Genomic DNA, 20,498 nt, shown 5'->3' on the forward strand with positions numbered 1-20,498 from the left:
CAAATTGATTGACTCATAGAGATGCTTCCTCAGATTTCTGAGGCTAAAAATCTGAACAGGAGGGGAGTGCCTCATCTTTCTTCCAGAATAGTTAAAGGGTGTAAACCACTGATCTTCAACCCACTGCACCCTCAGAGCTTTTTGAGGGACATTTTTTTATTCCTATTTGCTTCTGAACATGTGTTTTATTCATCTCAGTGCTGATTGGCTTCTCTCTGCTAGTCTTGGTTTCTGCATGCAGACAGTCACTAAAGCCGGCAAGAACCCTGCCAATGATGACTCAGGGATGGACCATACAGCAGTCTCTGAGGTTTAGAAAAGAATAGGGCCAACCCCAGGGACTGTATTCATTAATAATAACAACAAATCTATGTCCTTTCTGGTCAGTGCTTTTATTAAACATGAGTAAATTGGCCTACCGGACAGAAAGTTATGCTCCCAAGCCCAAGGTGGGTGATTTTAATCTGCGGCCATCAGGCCTGGTTCAAATTGGTTTTTTTGTCAAACATTTTTCTAGGTGGTATAACACTGGTCTGTGCATTGCTGTATAGAGGTAACTCGTGGTTGCTGTGATGCTAAACACAATGCCAAATGTGATAATGGTTATTCATTGTGGACAGTGTTTGGTGGAGCTTCCTATTAAAACAAGCTTCGAAGCAGGAGTGGCATCCACTTCTGATATGGCTTGTCTCCAGAAACTCTATGAACAGCTCAGGTCTTTCGTTTTTAGGGTTGCTATAAGTGGTCTATGACATGACATACCTAACAACAATAACAACAGCAATACATTGAGTATGGTTTTTCTTTGACATGTCCCATTCTAGCATAACTTATATGCAAGAAGCTTGGTGGTGTAGTGGATTAAATGTTGAGCTGCTAACTAAAAAGTCAGTGATTTGAAATCACTGACCACGGTCTGGGGGAATGATGAGGCAGTCTGTTACTATAAATAGTTACAGCCTTAGAAAGCTAAAGCTATATGGCAGATGAGCTACTCTGCTATATAGATTCACTATGAGTCAGAATCTACCTGATGGCAGTGAGTTTGGTTTTGGTGAAAATACATATACACACACACTCAGACTCACACTGACCAAGAATTATTCCCTAAGGAAAACTTGCATACTATTAAGAAATAAATGATGAGTGTTCACAGGGCAGACAAAGCTGATGCTTTTGGCCTTAAGGAACTGATTACTGGTCCTTCGCCTCAATGGTAAAGAAAGGCTCCAGTCTTGGGGTTAAAAATTTACCCCTAGTATTGTGGTATGGTTGGAAGGAGGAGTGGCATCCACTTCCATAATCGCTTGCCTCTGGAAACCCTATGAACCTGGAGAAAAGATGAAAGGCACCCAAGCATTGAGGACTCTCCTTCATAGGGTCGCTATCTATGAGTTGCCTGCGACTCCACGGCACTTAATAACAACGTTATTAATATTATAATTAATTATAATATTATAATTATATTATAAATTAAAATGATATATAATCAATAATAACAACATTATTAATAATAACACGACACTAAATAAAGAGAGGTATGGAAGCCTCTTGCTTAAACTAATCAGAGCCAGGTAGGTGGACCTTTGTGATTAAAAGTCAGTTGGTTTCTGCCAAGGAGTTTCCTGTTGGAGCTCTTGTCTGAGTAGGTGGATTCTGGAGGGTATAAGCTGATAGGTTTGTTGTTGTTGTGGGTTTTTAAATATTTTAAAAATTTAATTAACAATCAGATTTGAGCTGAAATCCTCATCTTTAAACAAGCAAGACTGAGTTGCTGTTAGAGATACAAACGAAATTTGTAGTTCGTTGTGTTTGGGAAGAACATTGCTCTGATTGGTACAGCCCTTGTCTGTCAGTTTGCTGTACTGTGATAACTTGTGGGTTGCTGTGATACTGAAAACTGTGCCAGTGGTGTACCAAATGCCATAAGCATTACCCATGGCCGACAGATTTTAGTAAAGCTACCTGATTAAGAAAGACTAGGAAGCAGGATTAGCCATCCACTTCTTAAATAACAGGCCTCTGAAATCCCTGTGAACACGGTGACTGCCTCCGTGGGCACTTGTGTGTCAGGAAATATGAAGATGACCCAGGGTAGGAGAGGGTTTGTCTCTGCTGTTTATAGAGTTGCTGTGAGTCATACTGGATTCAACAACATCTAACAACAGCAACAACATAATATGATGATAATATGCAGTTTTCTGAAGAGGAGCAGGGCAGGGAGTAGATTTCTCTTGTGACAGTTGGCCTGCCATATAGAATGCAGTGGTCATAGAAGAGGAAGATTATGTGTTTGCCATGCCCTCCAGAGAGGCTACTATATTCTGTAAGCATAGTGTTCATTTAATTCCCTTTTATCCTTTTGTCTTTTGAGGCGTGATACTGTGTATGTGAATAAACAGTCTTGTGTTTTAGGGGACCTGTGGTGGCATAGTATACAACATGTTGAACTGCTAACCAAAAGGTCAGAGGTTTGAATTCACCAACTGCTTCCTGGGAGGAAGATGGAGAGTCTCCTCCTGTAAATGTTTATAGCCTTGGAAGTCCAATGGGGGATCACAATGACTCAGAATCCAGTCAACAGCAGTAGGTTTTGGGTCTGATAGACCAAAGAAAAGAACAGGTTCCATCTTTTTATTTGTTGCTAGGCATTTAGATTGCTTATCTTCCTTTTTTTCCTATCTAAACTGAGGGGACAGTTATGCAGCATTTCTATCACAAGGAAATTTGAGCTAAATTAAAGTGTGGGAATCTGTGCAGTAGCCTTAAAACTATACAATCCTGTAGTGTATTAAGAGTCCACCGCCTCCAGCATTATTTAAATGCAGAAATCCTTCATCAGAATCTCTAACTCTGGGTAAGCATCCTCGCTAGAATTCTCTAATTTATGTACATATGAGAGTGAAATGAAAGTTTTTAAATTGCGTTTTTACCGTGCATTCACTATATAAAGTACAATATGCATATCGAGATATCAAGAACTGTTTGATTTTGTCTCAGTGAGAAGAAGACCTTCAGTGGTCCCACTTTCCCCCTGAGCAGTGGAAAGGGTGAGCTGGAAGGTGAGAGGAACAGATTGTTTAGATTGCTGAACCTGAGGCTTATTATGTTTCTTTTTCTCTAACGGGACACCATCAGTATAGGTGTTCTCCAGGTTGGTGAAGAACGTGGCAAGAAGGCTATTTGTGTGTGTGTGTGGATGTAGCTAATGAAATGACAATGGAACCTCCTTTTATTAGTATTTTGCCTTCCTTCAGAAGGTGCAGCCTCTGTGGACTGATGCCCAGAAAGCCCTGGGAAGACTGACCTATTGGCCTTTTAGTCTCTGATTAAGATAGAAAGCCTTATCTCTTTAATGATGCCCGTTTTCAGTGTGTATATTTAGTACTCATTCATTCTGGACACCAGGAAAGTAGATTTGAAACAAATTCTTTCTAGTTTGACCTCCTGCTGAGAATTTGCATTTCCACCCCAGTTATGCTGAACCAAAAGCTACATTGTTACCAGAAAACCAGGTGATTCTTCTGTATGCTTAAGATTTCCAAGAATCCTTTTTAAAATGGAATCTGTAAGTACCGTGACCATCCATCCGTCCATAAGAATCACCTGGAGGTCGGAGGTCATGTTAAACTGTAGTTTCTGACTCAATCTATCTGGGATGGAAATGCAAATTACCAGTTGGGGGTGTAACCAGAATGAATCAGGTTGAAGTCTTACAGGAAAATGGCATCATATATTTTTTTTCCCTGCTGATAGAAATATGTTCATCTAAATCCTTATTCTTTCTAGGTTCCCCGTCACCCCCACGCTGCCAGTTGTATAGTGAAAAGGGCCAGTGACAGGTGACTTTGGGATATTAGAGTAGGAGAGAGGCTAAGAGGAAGCTGACCTTGTCACTATGTCCCAGAGCTTTCAACCTCGACGGATCAACCAGCCCTGGATGACAGAAAGAGAAGCTCAAATTAATGAGCTTTTGCTCCCGGTTGGTCTTGTCATTGATTACACCTTAATCCTCTAGCAAGTTGCTGATTTTGTTGGCTTCTTTGTTGTTGTTCACTGAGAGAGTTGAACTGAGAGGGAAGGGGGCTGATCTGACAGCACAATTAACTGCCCCTCGGAATCTTCTTGAACTTTTAAGTGGATTAAGCTGTGAGATGTGGTAGAGCTGGGTGGTTCAGCCATTTCCAAGCAAGATGACCCTAAAGGCAGAAATACGTACAATATCACAATCTAGGTACAGAGACTCTGAGAAGAAATCTATTCACGCTACTTCTCTTTGTGCCAGGCTAATGTGAGCTCTGTAAACAAAGAGTCTTAGCTGCTGAGAAAGCTCTGGGAGGTTCTCTAGGGAACACCCAACCTGCTGCTGAGCTCTCTGCCTTGGACCTTGACTGATGGGACTGACTTCTCCTCAATGCCTCATCTCACTCTCACATCCACATACAAGACACAAGCACGCCTCAAACCATGCCTACAAGAGAATGCCCTTCTCAAAAAGCATAACCTGCCTGGGTGGGAGAGAGGAGCATATGGGGATAGCAGAGTTTTGAACTTGGCCCATTTTCTCCTGTGCATGAGAACCTCCTGGGGGTCTGGATAAAATGACTATTCTGATTTAGTTGATCTTAGATGGAAAGGGAAATTCTCAGCTAGAGGTGGAACTGGAATGAACCTGGGTTAAAGCCCTGAGTTAAACTAGAGAAAAGAGATTAATTAAGGGTTTTTGTTTGATTCTACACAGGGGGCCAGCCCTTCACCCCCGACCCTGGACTCCTAGGAGCCACTGTTTCTACAGGTGGTGATTATGAAGAGGAGTTTCTGTGCAGTCTTTCTGCAGGGAATGGCGGCGGTTGATGTGTGGGTTTGTCTATAGCCGGTGCCCACTGAGGAGCACCCTCCTGGTGCCCATGTTGGTAGGATGACCTGATGGGGAACCCCCTGCCAGCTCTGTAGGGGACACGCACTAAATGGTCACTTCTTTACTTTCCAAGAAGGGCTTGGGTCACATTACCAATACCTACTTAGAAAAATGCTGTGTTACCAAGTCCAGCCAGGTGATTGAATAGGAGTACACAATCTGAAACAGGAAGAACAAACTGTGGCTTGATTCTGCTCTCTGCAAGCAATCCCTTGTATGCACAAACCCCATGCACACCTCTGCAGAAGAGTTTAACACCTCCTCCCAGCAGCACTCAGGACTTGGTCAAGTCACCCAGCAAGGTTGCAGGTGCTCAGAATTCCTACAGCAGCCTTGTTCTTTGGATCTTTATAATCCATGACCTCCAACTTCATACTTGAATCCTGTGCAACTGCTTATAGTTCCGGAGCTCATGCATGAATCTCATTGGATTTTAGTGTTATCATTAAAAATCGTATGAATAATTATGTGCACAACAGCCAGCTGATGAGTGTTGGTATTGTTTGTTCTGTGCCGTTGAGTTAGAACTGACCCACAGCTGACCTTCCCAGCAAGTTTCCAGAGTCAGAAAATCACGTGAGAGGAGATGGCTCCTCCTTCCTGTGCGGCAGCTGGCAGATCTGAACCATGGGCCTTTGGGATTGCAGTGTGGCTTCTTTCCACTAGGCTAGCAGAGCTCCCTAAAAGATGAATAGTCAGAGAAAATGTGAATTGTTTCTTCCTTCCCATGTAGAGCCTACATTTCAAGGCTAGTGATATTTAGATTTTAGAATAATCCCAACCCTATCTTTATGATCACCTACAAAAACTACCAATAGATAAACACACATCAAGATTACATGTTTGTTTGTTTGTTTAAGAATAAATAGTAAACTCTCCAAACGACTCTGACAACCAGCTTTATTTCACTTAGCAGTGACTCTTGGGCTGAATACCAAGTGAATACATGAAAAGAATGGGTCTGATTTTAAAGCATTGCATGATATGTATGCTGCATGCTTAACTAACTACATGCTTAATAAACACCTAGTGTATGCTGTGTGTTAGGAAATCTCAAGGTTGGTGAGTGTGTGTGTGTGTGTGTGCGTGCGCGCGCGCCTGTGTTTGTTTTTTTAATCCTCCTAGTAGCCCTGTTGTTGTTGTGTGCCTTTGAGATGAATTGTTGTGCACTTTTGAGTTGGAGCCGACCCATAGCTGACCCTCCAGAGGGTTTTCAGAGGCAGTTAATTGCACGGGAGGAGATTGCCCATCCTTCTCCCACCCTAACAAGCCTACAAAGTCGGTGTTAGTACACAGATGAGGAAACTGAGATGTCTAACCATTGGGTAGCTTGCTCAGTGGTCTTGAGACCAGAGTACATGGCACCACTGGTTCCCCAATCTGTGCTCTCCATGTCTGTACCGCAGTGTCTCCCCACTGACTTTCTGACTATCTTCAGTCAGTTTCCTCAGCATTTTTTGGTTCCAAATAGTACTTCAATAAACATATGTCTAAACTTGTCCTCACATTTCAGGAATTTTATCTCCATAAAGTACTGTGGAGTCATAAAGGTGATAGGGCTGTATCTAAAATATATACCTTTATAATGTTATTAGATACCTGAGGTTACTTTCCAAGCAGGTTGTAACAATCCATACACCTGCACTTGGTTGCTGAATAGATTGCATGTCACCCCAGCTTCTTCCCAGACTGGTGATGGTGGTGCTCTGGGCCGTCAAGTTGGAACCGACCCACGGCTAACCCTGCAATAGGTTTTCAGAGGCAGTAAATCACACAGGAGGAGATTGCCCATTCTTCTCCTGCAGAGCAGCTGGTGGATTCGAACTGCATTCCTTTGGAATTGCAGCACAGTATTATCAATACATTTCTTCCCTCAGCATTTTTTCATAGATAAGGCCTTGTTCGCAATCTGGTCAATGGTGCTTTTTAAGATTCTACATGGTTCAAATCCACCAACTGCTCTTGGGGAGAAAAATGGACAATTTCCTTCCCGTGTGCTTTACTGCATCTGGAAACTCCCTGGAGGGTCAGCTGAGTTGATTTTGCCTCAGTGGTGCATAAGGACACATGAGGTTGAGGATCTTTCCATGGTTTTTGGCCTCAAGCATTGTTAAGGAAACTCTAGTAATGTGTTGGTTAAGTAGCTTGGGTGTTAACTAAAAGGTCAGCAGTTCAAACCTGCCATAACTCCTTAGGAGAAAGATATGGACATTTGCATCCATGAAGATTCTAAGATTCTAGTCTAGGAAACCCTACTGGGCAGCTTTGCCCTATCCCATGGAGTCCTTTGGAGTCCTAATTCAGTGGCATACACCAGCAACAAAGCAGACATCATTGCTTCTTCACTGACACTCCTGTCTTTCTGTCATCTTATGCTTATCAGATGATTATTTACTTACTTCAGTTGAACAAGTATCTACTATTGTTATTGTTAGTTGAATAAAACCAGTGGAGTAGCAGATGACAAAAAGGCAGAAATCTAGAAGGGCCTAGAGTGATGAAAGTATTGACTTACATCAGACTTGTAAAAAAAAAATGGGCTGGGAGCTTGATGAGGTAGACTTAACTGTCAGGCAGTGAATAGATTTGAACCATTAACCTTTCAGTTAAGCAGTACAACACCTAAAGCATATGCTACCAGAATTCCTTAGAGAGAGTGTCTAGGGAGGGGAAAAGTAAAATGAAAGTTAAACAAATGGCTGTTCGTGGACAGACGAGCAAAAAGAGGCTGAGAAGGAGGTAAGTAAGCTGTTCATTAAAAGATAAAAACAAAAACAAAACAGCCAAAAACCTAGTCCTCGAGGATGAAGTGAGAAAAAGATTAAGTATCACAGAAGAGTATAGAAAAAAATGTTTGAGAAATGGTCACTAAATTTGCCAACGCAAACATCTCCACTGACTTGACAGAGGTGTTGGTGGGAAGGTGGAATTGTAGTCAATAGACTGAGAATGTGTGTAGGAGCCCTGCTGATGCGGTCTTTATGCACTTGGATGCTGACAGAAAGTTTGGAGGTTTGAATCCACCAGCAGCTCTACAGGAGAAAGATATGAGGGTCTCCTTTGGTGGTGACACAGCCTTGGAAACCCCACGGGAAGTTCTTCTGCTTCATTATGTCTTTGTGAGTTGGGATCAAAGGATTGGGTTTTGGTTTTGTCTGTTTCTTTTCTTACATCATCATCATCATGATGTACATTCATTGTACATTTTCTTTCCTTTCTGTCCTTTCCCCATCTCCCAGTCCACTTTGCAGTGCACCTCTTGTTCCAGATTGCTGCCATGCATATAATACCTACTCATATACTCCTTTTGGGTTGCTTTTGGCGTGTAGAGCGTGTGTGTGTATCCACTCTACTTAATCTACTGAGCACTTAGGAGTAGTGAATAAAAGTGAAGAAATGGGCAAGGAATACTAGAAATACTCTTTCAAGGGAGACATTTCTGTGTAAGAGGTGGGGCAGATTTATACTAAAGATGGAATATTCTTCTAGTGAGAACAAACCTGACCATGTTCTGCAAGAGGGGTAATTCGGAGGGGGAAAAAGATCTCGATTTTGTTGTTAGGTGCCATTGACTCCATTACAGCTCATAGGGACCGGATGAACTACAGATTTGAACCTGTCGTGTTGTTTGCCACCCTCACCATTTCTGATCTACTCAAGCCCACTGTTAGAGTCACTGTGACAGTCCATCCTTTTGAGGGTCTCCCTCTCTTTCTTTGACTCTCACCCTTTCCCAGCATGATGTCTCTTTCCAAGGCCTGGTCCCTCAAAAAAAAAAATATGCCCAAAGAATGTGAGAGGAAGTTTCCTCATTCTTGCCTCTAAAGAGTATCCTAGTTGTACTTCCAAAAAGACAGACAGGAAATTTAAATGTGAGTAAACGTGATAGAGAAGTGGGTGGCAGGGAGGAAATGGACTCCTGACAACATGCCCAAAGTGTGTGAAACAGAGCGTGAAAATCCTTGCCACCAATGAGCAACCTGGTTTCACCTTCTCCTGGACAGACCCATTTGTTCTCTTGGCAGTCCATGGTATGTTCAATACCACAACTCAAAGGAGCTGATTCTTCTTCAGTCCTTGGAGAAAGACATCATGCTCGGAAGGCTGACGGGACAAGGCAGGCGAGGAAGACTCTGGATGAGATGGACAGACACAGTAACTGGGATTATGGGGGCAGGTGAGTTGGAGACAGTGAGGCTGGCTCAGGAAGGGCAGGGTTCAGAGCTACTGTGCATGGGGTCCCTACGTGTTGCAGGTGCCTCAGTGGCATCTAATAACAACATCTTTTTGTGAACTCTTTCCTACCATTTCCTTCCACCAAATAGGTGCCAAACCACTGTTATCAAGTAGATTGACTTGTGCCTACCTTATTGTTATTGTCATTGTGTGCCTTAAAGTAGGAACCAACTCATAGCTGACACCCCAGCAGGTATTCAGTGGCAGTAAATTGCAGGGGAGGAGATTGCACATCCTTCTTCTAGGGGGCAGCTGGTGGATTCAAGCTGCATGCCTTTGGGATTGCAGCACAGCTTCTTACCAGTAGGCCACCAGAGTTCCCACTTCTTGTTATTACGTGTCATCAAGTTGACTATGACTCATCACAACCACATGAACAATAGCTCTGAACCCTGCCGCCCTATCCTCAGCCAATCTCACTGTCTCTGACACATCTGTCCTCATTGCCATAGCGACTGTGCCAATCCATCTCTGTATACAGAGTCTTCCTCTCCTGCCCAGACCTTAAACCCTTCTGAGCATGATGTTCTTCTCCAAGGACTGGTCCCTCCTGGACACATGCTCAAAGTAAGTGAGGCACAGTTTCAAAATCCTTGCCTCCAAGGAGTAACTTAGTTTCGTCCTCTCTAGAGCAGAAATCTACCCAATAGCATAGAGTAAAAGTGCCCTCGAGGATTTTTGAGATGTGAATCTTTACAGAAGGAGGTCAGCTCTTTTTTCTCTTGTAGAGCTGCTGGTGGATTTCAACTACTCACCATCCATCAGCCTCCCAGTGCTTAAACCACTGCACCATGACAGCCCCTTCTTCCTCCCACAGATGGAATAAGTTTTTGCGTATGTGCTCTTTCTGTTTTACTCGTTTTAATATAATATTTTGAACATAAGTGCTTTCTGACCACTTAGCACATTTTATAGATTATTCATTTCTGTATCCCCAACACCACACATAGTTCTGGGCTAATAATAAGTGCTTAGTTAAATTTAAAAAAAGGAACATCAAGATATGTTTAGAGGGAAAGGATATTTTCAAGTTCTGTTCTCTGTGGATATAATTAATTGAAGTTAAACTTGTCGTATGCTGTACATCACAGGTAATCAAAGGTTAACAGAAGGTAGCTTACTCAGATGTCTTGTTTTAATTTATCATCATCACACATGAAGGAGTTGACAAATACTAATTTAATTTCAGTATGTAGATTGACACTGTCATGTTCGTGTTGATGATGATGTGGCCATGAGTACAGGAAACAGGTCTGATGGTAAGTGACTCTTAGGATCTCGACATCCCTACTTGCTTTCCTTCTGTTAGCCTGATTGGGTTGTTCACGTGGAGCGGTAGTGTGGATAGTGTGAATTCCTAATCCTGAGCTCTGCTCACTGTGTTCTCACCCAAGAATTTAAGAAGGGAGCGTGGGAAACTCTCCTGGACCTGACTCAAGCATTGGTATCCACATAGAGGGTGCTTTGCCTTAAGGACTAAGGGAAAATGGGTATAACACAGCACTAATGCAGGACTTTAGAGAAGCCTTTTTCATTTTTCAGGTGAAGTTTCCGAATTACTGCTCATCCATAAATCAAGCTGGGGCGCTTTCAGCACCTTTCTCCTCTTTCCAAAGGGAGACGGTGTGCTGAAGAGTTATTCCTCAGCACGGCTTTATTTCTTTCTCCTGCTGGGATGTATTAGCAAGGTCATCACCTTTGGTTTATTGGCTTCAAACAATCCGTGATTGCAGAGGATTATGACTTCTTAGCTTGCAGAAGCAGGATATGCAATCAATTCATGAAAGGCAAAGGATTTTTTTCTCTTAAAAAATGTGTATTTATTTCTGCTGGCGTTTCTGAGCACCAAGACTTAAAAGCGCTTTTTTTGAAAGGCATTTATCTTTGAATGTCTTGCCTCATCACCCCCTTTAAATGAGAACATTGGCTCTGGGAAGTGTGAACTTAGCTTTAACTCTTTAAGTTTGTGAGAAAGAGGAGGAATTCAGGAAAGGCCACCTTCCCATCCCCTACCGTAAGCCAAATTAATCGGGAAATTTGTACTCACTGTGGTATGTGAAACATACCTTTTGAAATAATTGAGGAGTAAGTATGCTGGGGATAGGATTCATTCTCTTGGGTGGAACAAGGAAAGTTTACTTTGCCTAGAAATTCATGGAACTTCGCTGGGCTCATAACTTGATATTTAAGGTGATAGCGCTTTTGTTTTTAAAAATATTATTATTGATTTGCCTATAGTCATTCATATGGTGTCGGTTTTGCATACTTATTTTGCTATCTTTTCCCAACTTTCTGGACAATCCTTTCTCAGTTTGATATTGTCCTTCTTGAGTTGGAGACCTACCAAGTCCTACCTAAAGAAGTGTCAGAATTTAAACTGTTTACTTCTGTCTATATTTTATGGTCCGTTTCCTCTTTCATGGTTGCAGAAAACAATCCCAAGCACCTGGCTGGGATAAAACTTACCAAGCAAATGTTACAACATAGAGTTTATGCAGTTTTGCAGGCAGCAGTGGTCCCAGGCTGCAGTAGTAGTCTTGGCAATGTCTCAGAACTCTGCTGACATCAAGTGGTTCTTACTACTGCTCTACTCTTGTTAGGGGTCTGCCCTCTGAGCTCCTCTTCTTGGCAGTTCTCCAGGGATATAGGCTGGTGAGCTGGGTTGATGCTGAGATGACATTTGAGTCGGTGGTCTCTGGCTGTCCCCACTACTTTCTTGGTTTGGGTCAGATTTGTGTTAATCTGAAGCCTATGAAGACCCTGGATGGCTCCCTATTATGTAATCATCGGTCAGTCTAAGCTCGTGATGCTTTCCAGTCACCAGGGAGCATTAGTGATGGGGAAGGAGCACAGAGAAGCCAGATATTGTCTGGATGCTGGACGATAGGAAATAGCTGAGGATGATTACGTTCAAGAAGTCCCGATTGCCTTAACTTCACTAACCAGCATGGTGGTTGAAGCTTCATGAGTTTGTCAGTTCTGCTCCTGAAGATGAATACATCTGTATTCCTCATCCTTGTCAAATAACTGAAAGAATATCTTCTGTTGGAAAATTTGAGACCTTTCTCTTATTCCTAGTTCCCATTATCCTAGGGCAAAGGGCAAATTGCAGGCACCAAGCAAGTTTATAATGGCAGATGTCAAACTGATGGGTGTGTGCATTAAACCTATGAAATTGACTTTATAGAAGAGATAGAAATTGTATATTTTCTTCCTCTTCTCTTCACTGCATGAGCTTGCATTTTTCGTTGATATGATATTCCCTCTATCAAATCTAGTCCCTGCCCATTTTGGAAATAATGTTGATCACCCCCCCCCCCAATTTTCTACCTTGATTAAGGGTAGAAATCTACCCAGTTAACATTCCTGGCACTCAATTTCCTAAGATGTGAAAAGTGCCTATTGATGCTACATCATTTCAGTTTGATGAAAACACAGGTAAGCATATGATCGAATGGAATCGGTGGTGCCAGGGATACATATTTACAGTTAGCACGGTGGTCCCCAAGAACTGCCAGTCATTCTGTATGTGAAGGACAGTGCACTGCCTTATCTGAGCTGTCTACTATTGGATGACTCACAATGACAGAATTGGAGTTTACATTATATTTGAGAGTGACACATACATTGATGCTCATTGATAACTGATGAAAGGGAGATACATTCAGTTCGGTTTTATAAGTAGGGGTCCTGGTATTTAATGGCCACTAAATGAGACAACCCATATTCTACATTAAAATGGCAGAGAGTAACTTAAGTTACATCATGTTTTGGAATCTCTATTTCTTTATTATATATTATAGATAAGGATCCCAATTAGAAAATTATGGTAATTAAATATTTAAAGATGTTGCCTGACACAGTGTAAATTATCAAGAGGTGGAAATAAAACTGAAACTCAGATCTTCTAGTTAAGAAGGAAAAGCAGAAGCAGAAAGAGAATTAACTTCTGCCTGTTGAAAAGGCTTTGTGACCCTCCATTTCTTCAGTTGTAAAATTAATGTTCCAAAACCACTTTCCTTAGCTAGGATTGCTATGCATGATACACAACTGTTTGTTCATGTAATCTTCTGTAAGTTGGAAAGTGCTTTGCAGATGCTAATTATCCTTAGTTGATAATTAAAACCAGTAAAAATCCATTCCAATGCCCTCTATCATAAGCATAGGGCACTCCCGATGGATCTCTGTTCAGGTATCCTTACAGTTCACTAGATACTGAATTCCTTGAGACTAGGTGTTTAGCTTGAGACTCCTTTTTGCTTATGATACCATAGCTGCCATCAAGACCTGTCACAAAATGAGTACCTAGTAGCTCATAAATGAATCCATAAATAAATAAATCACCCGTTTTGTTGATTCTAGTCATTAGTTTAAGGAGTTGTCCATGGTGTATTGTGTTGCTAACACAAAGGCCACATGTTTCCAGTGGTTCAAATCCACCAGTGCCTTCATGGGAGAAAGATAGACAGTCTTCTATTATAGTCTTGTAAACCCAATGGAAGGTCACTATGAGTTGAAAATTAAGCAGAGAATGACAGAGTAAATGATCCTGTTTCTATTTTACATCCCTGTAATTATCCTAAGTATATTTTCTAATCAGTGGCTGACAATTAATAAATTAATAAATAAATCTTCTGTGTAGCCTTCAAACATAATCTTTTTTGTTTGTTTGGTTTGGTTTTTTGTTTCTCCCAAAGATATAATGACTCCATGACAGAAGTAGTGTTAAAGTTCCTCAGATATTTTGACTGTGAGCCCATGGGCTCTGGGCCTATCATTATCCTTGGGTTTGCTTGCCTGGGCTGCCTGCTGATGGTGACATTTATTTACTTTAGAGATGCGAGATTCAGTGAGCAAGTTTTTCCATCTTGTCATTTTTCATGGCTTGAATGTTCCATATTAACAAAGATGCAAATTTATCATCCACGTTAAGAGCGTGATCTCTTTTGCATCTAGTCCGGAAACAGTCGTGCTGTCCATGTAAATCATAAATTTAGGTCCTTTTATAGGGTGAAAGAAAACACATACATCAGAATGAGAAAAAAATGAATGTTGACAAAGAGTCCTGGCATTCTCTAAATAGCAGACGCCTCTGTTCCCCACTGGTTTCAGAGTCAGAGCGACTGGTAATCACTCTGCAAAATTATGACATGAGGAGGCTGTGCCTGGACACTGGTTGCACTCAGAGGCTGCTTCCTGTTTTAGTGCTTGACTTGGCAACTGTTTGGGCACAGACGGCTGGGAACTGCTGTGGCTGGTAGGCGAAGACTCACCTTGAAAGCACTTTGGAGTCTGCAGAGTCAGAGTGGACAGACTCATCTTCTTTATTTATCAGTGGGGTTCTTAGAGGAAAACCTTTCTGGATTGTTTGGAGTTATGTTGTTTTATCTTTTCAGATCGATAATCTTTTCATTCTTTTGATCCTGAGTACCACTAAAGTATCATTTTGAAGTCTAAGATGTAAACTTATGTCTAGGATTAGCATTTATTGTTTAAAATGGGTTTCCTAGCCATTGAATTTGACTTTGTCATATTGATGGGGGGTAAGAATATGAGAATAGAATGTTTTTCCTATTCACAAAGGGGTTGGCTAGTCTCACCACTAAATTGTGCGGACTTGGCGGCTGATTCAAGAGCCTTAACGCCAGCAATGGAGAGATAGGTATGCAGTGGGCACTGTTAGCAGGTGGCTGATGGGAAGAGATACTTGCACTGGCTAGATTTACAGCAGCAACATCAGTGGCCAGAGCAGAGGACAAGAAACCTAACAAGAGGTGGAACTGACCTTGGGACTTCTAAGCCCCACAGAACCAGAGCCTTTTCCCAAGTTTTTTGGACAGTGGAGGAGGAGGGGAAGAGCCATAATTGCCAGGAGGAGAGTTTGACAACACTCGCTAGAGCCATGAGGCTCAAGGCTGAGGTTCCTGTGAGCACATTTTAGAAACCGTCTTGAGGGACTGTATTCTGCTACCAACCTGAATTCTAGACTTTTGCCTTCCTTAGTATGATTCATATTAATTATAGCATTCATAGAGTGACTCTGAGTAGTCGGCACTTAACAACAACAATAATAGGCTTCTGTGTGGCCTTTGAGTTATTGCAACTGTCTTTAAACCCACTAAAGCAGGCAGCTTGGTATTGGGATGAGTAGAAAGAGACATAGGAGTGTAGTGGACATGTCTGACCATATGGGAATTAGATTTGTGATACTGGTGTTGTTGACGAGGACAGTTCTTCTTTGTGCCATTGGTAGAAGTCAGATGTGGTTGTCCCCACATACTCCTTGCTTTTTTTTATACATGCCACCATCAACATATGTGGTTGGGGATAGAGTCGGGGAAAGGGATAGGTCATCATCCCTTTATGACAGCAACATATACCTTATACTGTGCCACCCAGTAACAAAGTTGCATAACAGCTTAGCTTGCCTGTAATAAATAACACTGGTTTAAGGGAGGGCTGTGAAATGCCTCCAGGAAGAATGATTGGACGCCAAACGAATACTATCAGGGGAGTTATCAGCAACCAAATGTGAAGTTATTTTTACTTGAGCAGTGATTTCTGCTCTTTTTTTCTTTTTTTAAAAACCCCAAATTCTCAGACTATCTCTAGGAATTTCAAAGCATGTCATACAATTCTCAAAAATAACAATATTTCTGCTGAGTATTTTAAAACCAGAGTGTGCTTTTAGCAACCATTAGTTAGGTGGGTGACAATTGATGCGTCACTGCTCAGTGAAAATGGGAGACAAATGGGCAGCTAATCTGCCTGACACATCAGATCCCCAGGGATGAGAATCTGTGCTCCCACTCTTGCACACCCCTGAGCCATGTGAGCCTGTAAACGTTCCGCTTTCCTGGAGGACTCTAGAATTTTCAAGATGCTTTCATGATCTCCTTGGCCCATGAGACCCAGATTTGTGGTACATTTAGCAATGCTTACCCCTTTTTTCTCTTTTAATTCCCATTTTTTAATCCAGAAATGTTTAACAAATAACAGACAATGGTTAATAAACAGCATGACAGGTACGGAGACATACGGACGACGTGCTGCTTCTGACAGGCCATTCTGTTGGCAGATCATTCAGCAGGGAAGAGTGCTGACATGTGCAGTCCCACACTAAAGATGCATCTCTGTCCCTAAACCAAACACTTTTTGAAAGATTCCATTATTCATAAGGTAAAAATTTGTGGAAACTGTAGGAGGCTTTCCTGCGATGATACCTCTGAGCTTTTGTCTCTTATGTTCAAGAGTTAGAAACCAACTCATAGCATCCTTAAGAATTGCAACTCATGGCTTGAATCTATTCTTTACTTCTTTCAGCTTAAGAAATGCTGAACCATTTCAGCCCTTTTGATTTTCTGAGTCATTATGTTGACGATATTTCTGCTCTACTTCTGTCCTACCGCTCCCCGCATGGTGGCAGGAAAAGGTTTCTCTGTTTGTTCATTACCTGCTGGAGTGTTCAACACCTTATGCAAGCTCATAAAATGATTTAAAGAAATTAATGAAGACCTTAAACTGTGTCTCCCTTGTCCCCTAAGAAAGGTCTTGTTGTTTTGTGTTTTTTTTTCTTCTCCTAAATATTTAACTTTGGAAGGTCTACCAGGAGAGGAAGAGGAGCATAAAGGTTTCTCTTGAATTTTGTCAAAATGAGGAAAGCTATTAGACTGTCCCTGTTTTTTATGACGCTACTCCATAATCAGTGGCTTCTCTAAATTCTTACACTCATAGGTTCTGGGGGTACGCTCCGCAGTAGCATGCCTCACTGTCTGGGCCACCAAAGTTTGACACTAGGGCTTTTCAACTGTAAAGCTGCATTGAGAAGTGCTGAAGCTATTTTTAAGGGTAAATCCCCCTTATCTCTTAAAAGGAGAACATAGGGAAGCATCAGCACACAAGATGTTCTAGACTTTCAGTAGAGACTTCATTAAGGGACCTAATTATGTAATTTTTAGAAAAAAATCAGGCTGCTAGGAACCACCATGTTTTCCCAGATTCTACTGAGAAAAACAAAATCAAACAAAATGCACTGGATGCAAGCACTTGGCACACATACAGCACTCTCCTGTGCTAATGGGACGCCTGTCAACCGGCTGTTTTCCTTACGACAATAATTGATTATGAGATGTACACATGCTCACACACACACACACACACACACACACACACACACACACACTCCCTTCTCGCTACTCCCAGTGGCCAAATGAGGCAAGATTAGCAGAGGGTTCTGCAAATAATTTATATTCAGAAATACTGCGACCCTGCCACTTATTTTGCAGGGTAAGCTGATGACTGTTTACTCTAAGAATAATGCCTCTGTTAAGAGTGACCTTTCCTGTGGATTTTTTAAACCAATCAGCCGTACCCCTTGTTGTTAAATGCCTTCAAGTTGTAGGTGACGCATAGTGACCCTAGGAATGAAAGTCCTCAACACTTGTGTGACTTTCATCCTTTCTCCAGGTTCATAGGGTTTCCAGAGGCAAGCTATTTACAGAAGTGGATGCCACTCCTGCTTCCAAGCTTGTTTTAACTCTGTTGAGAGTAACGTTTCCTGTTGATTTTTTTTTAACCAATCAGCCTTAACCCTTTACTTAATTTTCTTAAGCACGAAAAAACCTTCCCATCTGTTCTCCCTCAGTGGTCCTTCATTTTGCACTGTATTCTAGATTATTAGTTTGAGAATTTGCATGAATATACATTTATTCTCATCTTTCTTGCTAGAATCTCAACTGAGTACACTGATTTATACCGTGTGTGTGTGTGTGTGTGTGTACATGTGTGTGCATCTGTGCATGTGTGTGCAGTTTTGGGTGTTTATGGTTGTTTGTTTGTTGTAGGAACCTTGATGACAGCTTCAAAATTTAGTCAGGAACAGTAGTTAGAGTGACAAAGTTTGATTTGCTAAACACTCAAGATAATAAAGCGATGACAGGAAAGTGAACCAGAACACCTACTATACTTTCTGTGTTAGGTGATCAATCTCTCTGGGAGCTGATTAAAACTCTTAATCTGGCCTTATTTGCCTTCATTATTAGAGAGGGGGAAAGAGACAGTGCCTTTCCTTTTTTATAAAAAGATCTTTTTAATAAGGAGGGAGAGTAAATACAAACCAAATCTCCATGGATCTCCGTTGTCTTTAATGGGCTAATTAATATTTTCTATTCCAATATCCCAGGTCCTTTCCCCCCCTTCCATCTTTGTTTAATGATTAGAATTTTCTATGAACTGCTGCAGTGACAGCTACATATAGTGTCTAGAGGTAAAGAGCTGGCTGGGAAAGGGAGGCTCAAAATGCATCTGCTCGGGCATTTAGAAATCATTTGTTCTGGAAAAATATTCATTCCCCCCTGATCTTTGGATCTAATCTCCAACGTGGTTCCTCTAAGGCTGATCCTTTGATCCTGAAGCAGCTTCTTAGCCATGGAAGAATATTTATGGAGACAGAATAACAAAGGAGGAGCCACTGTTTTCTCACCTGTGAGCTGGTGCCCTTAGGGGTCTTTAACATGACTCCCCATCATATTCTTTTATGTTGTTGTTGCTTATTGCCTTTGAGTCTAGCATGACTCATAGCGACCCAATGAACAAAAGGCCCGAAGCCCCTCTACAATTAATTGACATTTATTTATCAAAATTCTTGTGTGTAACTACAATTTAATAAAAATGTTCTGTCCTTTTTTTTCCCTGAAAAAAAAAATAATGCTTACTGTGGAAATACGGTGGAAAGATATAAAACATTTTTGGACTATGGAAACTTTGGGTTAATATTAAATGATACAATGGAAGCGGATAACTCATCCTCTCTCTGGCTTCCTTTCCTTCAGCCCTTAAGATTTCCTTATGTGAAGGGGGAAAGTTCCAGTGTGAAAAACAATGTATATGAACTTTATGAAATTTGTATGTAAACCAGTATAAAATTAAAAAAAAATCCTTACGTAACAGTGATACTATTTCTTCAGAGTCCCTTTGAGAAGCCAGATCGCACTTCTCAGTCGCTGTTGTTTTCTCAGATCTCCTTCACAGAATTTTATGTGGGCATAACAGCACTTGTGTGGATGAGTCAAATCAAGGCTGTGTTGCTGGTCCATTAGATAGATAAATAGATAGATAGATCAATAGATGTAGATCTAGTGATCTATCTCTATTCTCTATCTCTCATCTATAACTATATCTATCTCTATATCTAATCTATATCTGTATAATCTATCTTTACCTCTATATCAACATTATCTATCTATCTATCTATCTATCTATCTATCTATCTATCTATCTAATCTGTTTTGAAATATTACTACCATAACCCTTTGCCATGTGTTCCTCTCTGTGACCCAATGTTCATAGCTCAGTGAATAAACTGATTTACGACGGGCCATTGCCTCTTAGGTATGTAAATTTCCATTAGCAATTTTGCGCGGGAAAAATAGTCCTATCTGAGAGCTAGGATCTAATGCCGTTTTGTTAATGTTGCTGTTATGTGCCGTCAAATGGACCACGATTCATTGAAACCTTCTGATCAGATCTGAACCCTGTGCTATCCAATACAGTGTTAATAAGACCAAGATCCCCACACTCGACATTCACAATGGGCAACTGTTGTTTGTATCTACTTTTAATTCTGGGTGCCCTCTTTACTGTCCATTTTTGTATTTTTATGATCTTTAATACATTATTAGGTTAAGCTTAAAGAAATGAAATGTCCAATATTAAATCATTTTAAAAAAAGGAAAAATGTTAATTTCATACAATCAAATTGAGAACACTAAGTACTCCATTAAAGGAAACCTTTTAATGTTCTGCTTAAGCAGTTCACTCAGGAAATCTCATTTTATTTTTTTGAGGGTGAATTAATTTAATTTTAATTGTGATTTTAATGAAAGTTTACAGAAAAGTTCGGTTTTCATTGATTCATTATTATACATTTTCCTCCCTACCCACCTCCAGTTCACTTAAAAAAATTACTTATTCATTGTTGTTTAATTTCCTCCTTTCCCCCAACCCTCCCTTCAGTCCACTTCACCATGCACCTCTTATTTGGACTGCTGTCATACAAATAATGTCTAATAATATATTCCTTTTAAACACCTTTTCACTTGTTCTAATGCAGAGTTCATTATTTCTCCTTCTTTCCCAACCCCCATGTCAGTCCTGTATTATAGCAGTGGTGTTGTGCAGTATTTGTCCTTTTGTGACTGAGATATTGTACTCAGCATAATGACGCCTTTGAGCTGTGGTACTGGAGAAGAGTATTGAATGTACATACCATGGACTGCCAAGAAAACAGACAGATTCATCCTAGAGAGGGTTAAACCAGGCTGCTCCTTGGAGGCAAGGATTCTGG

At 41.1% G+C, this 20,498-nt stretch overlaps 1 protein-coding gene across 4 annotated transcripts in view; it reads left to right on the forward strand.

Annotated features, from left to right (window-relative positions):
• SORCS1 (sortilin-related VPS10 domain containing receptor 1) overlaps positions 1-20,498 on the forward strand; it is a 675,554-nt gene that overhangs the window by 261,189 nt on the left and 393,867 nt on the right. The gene's annotated exons all lie outside the window — the stretch shown is intronic.

This window comes from Elephantulus edwardii, unplaced genomic scaffold, assembly GCF_000299155.1.
Source record: "Elephantulus edwardii isolate Elephantulus edwardi_28Jun2011 unplaced genomic scaffold, EleEdw1.0 scaffold00006, whole genome shotgun sequence".
NCBI lineage: Eukaryota > Metazoa > Chordata > Mammalia > Macroscelidea > Macroscelididae > Elephantulus > Elephantulus edwardii.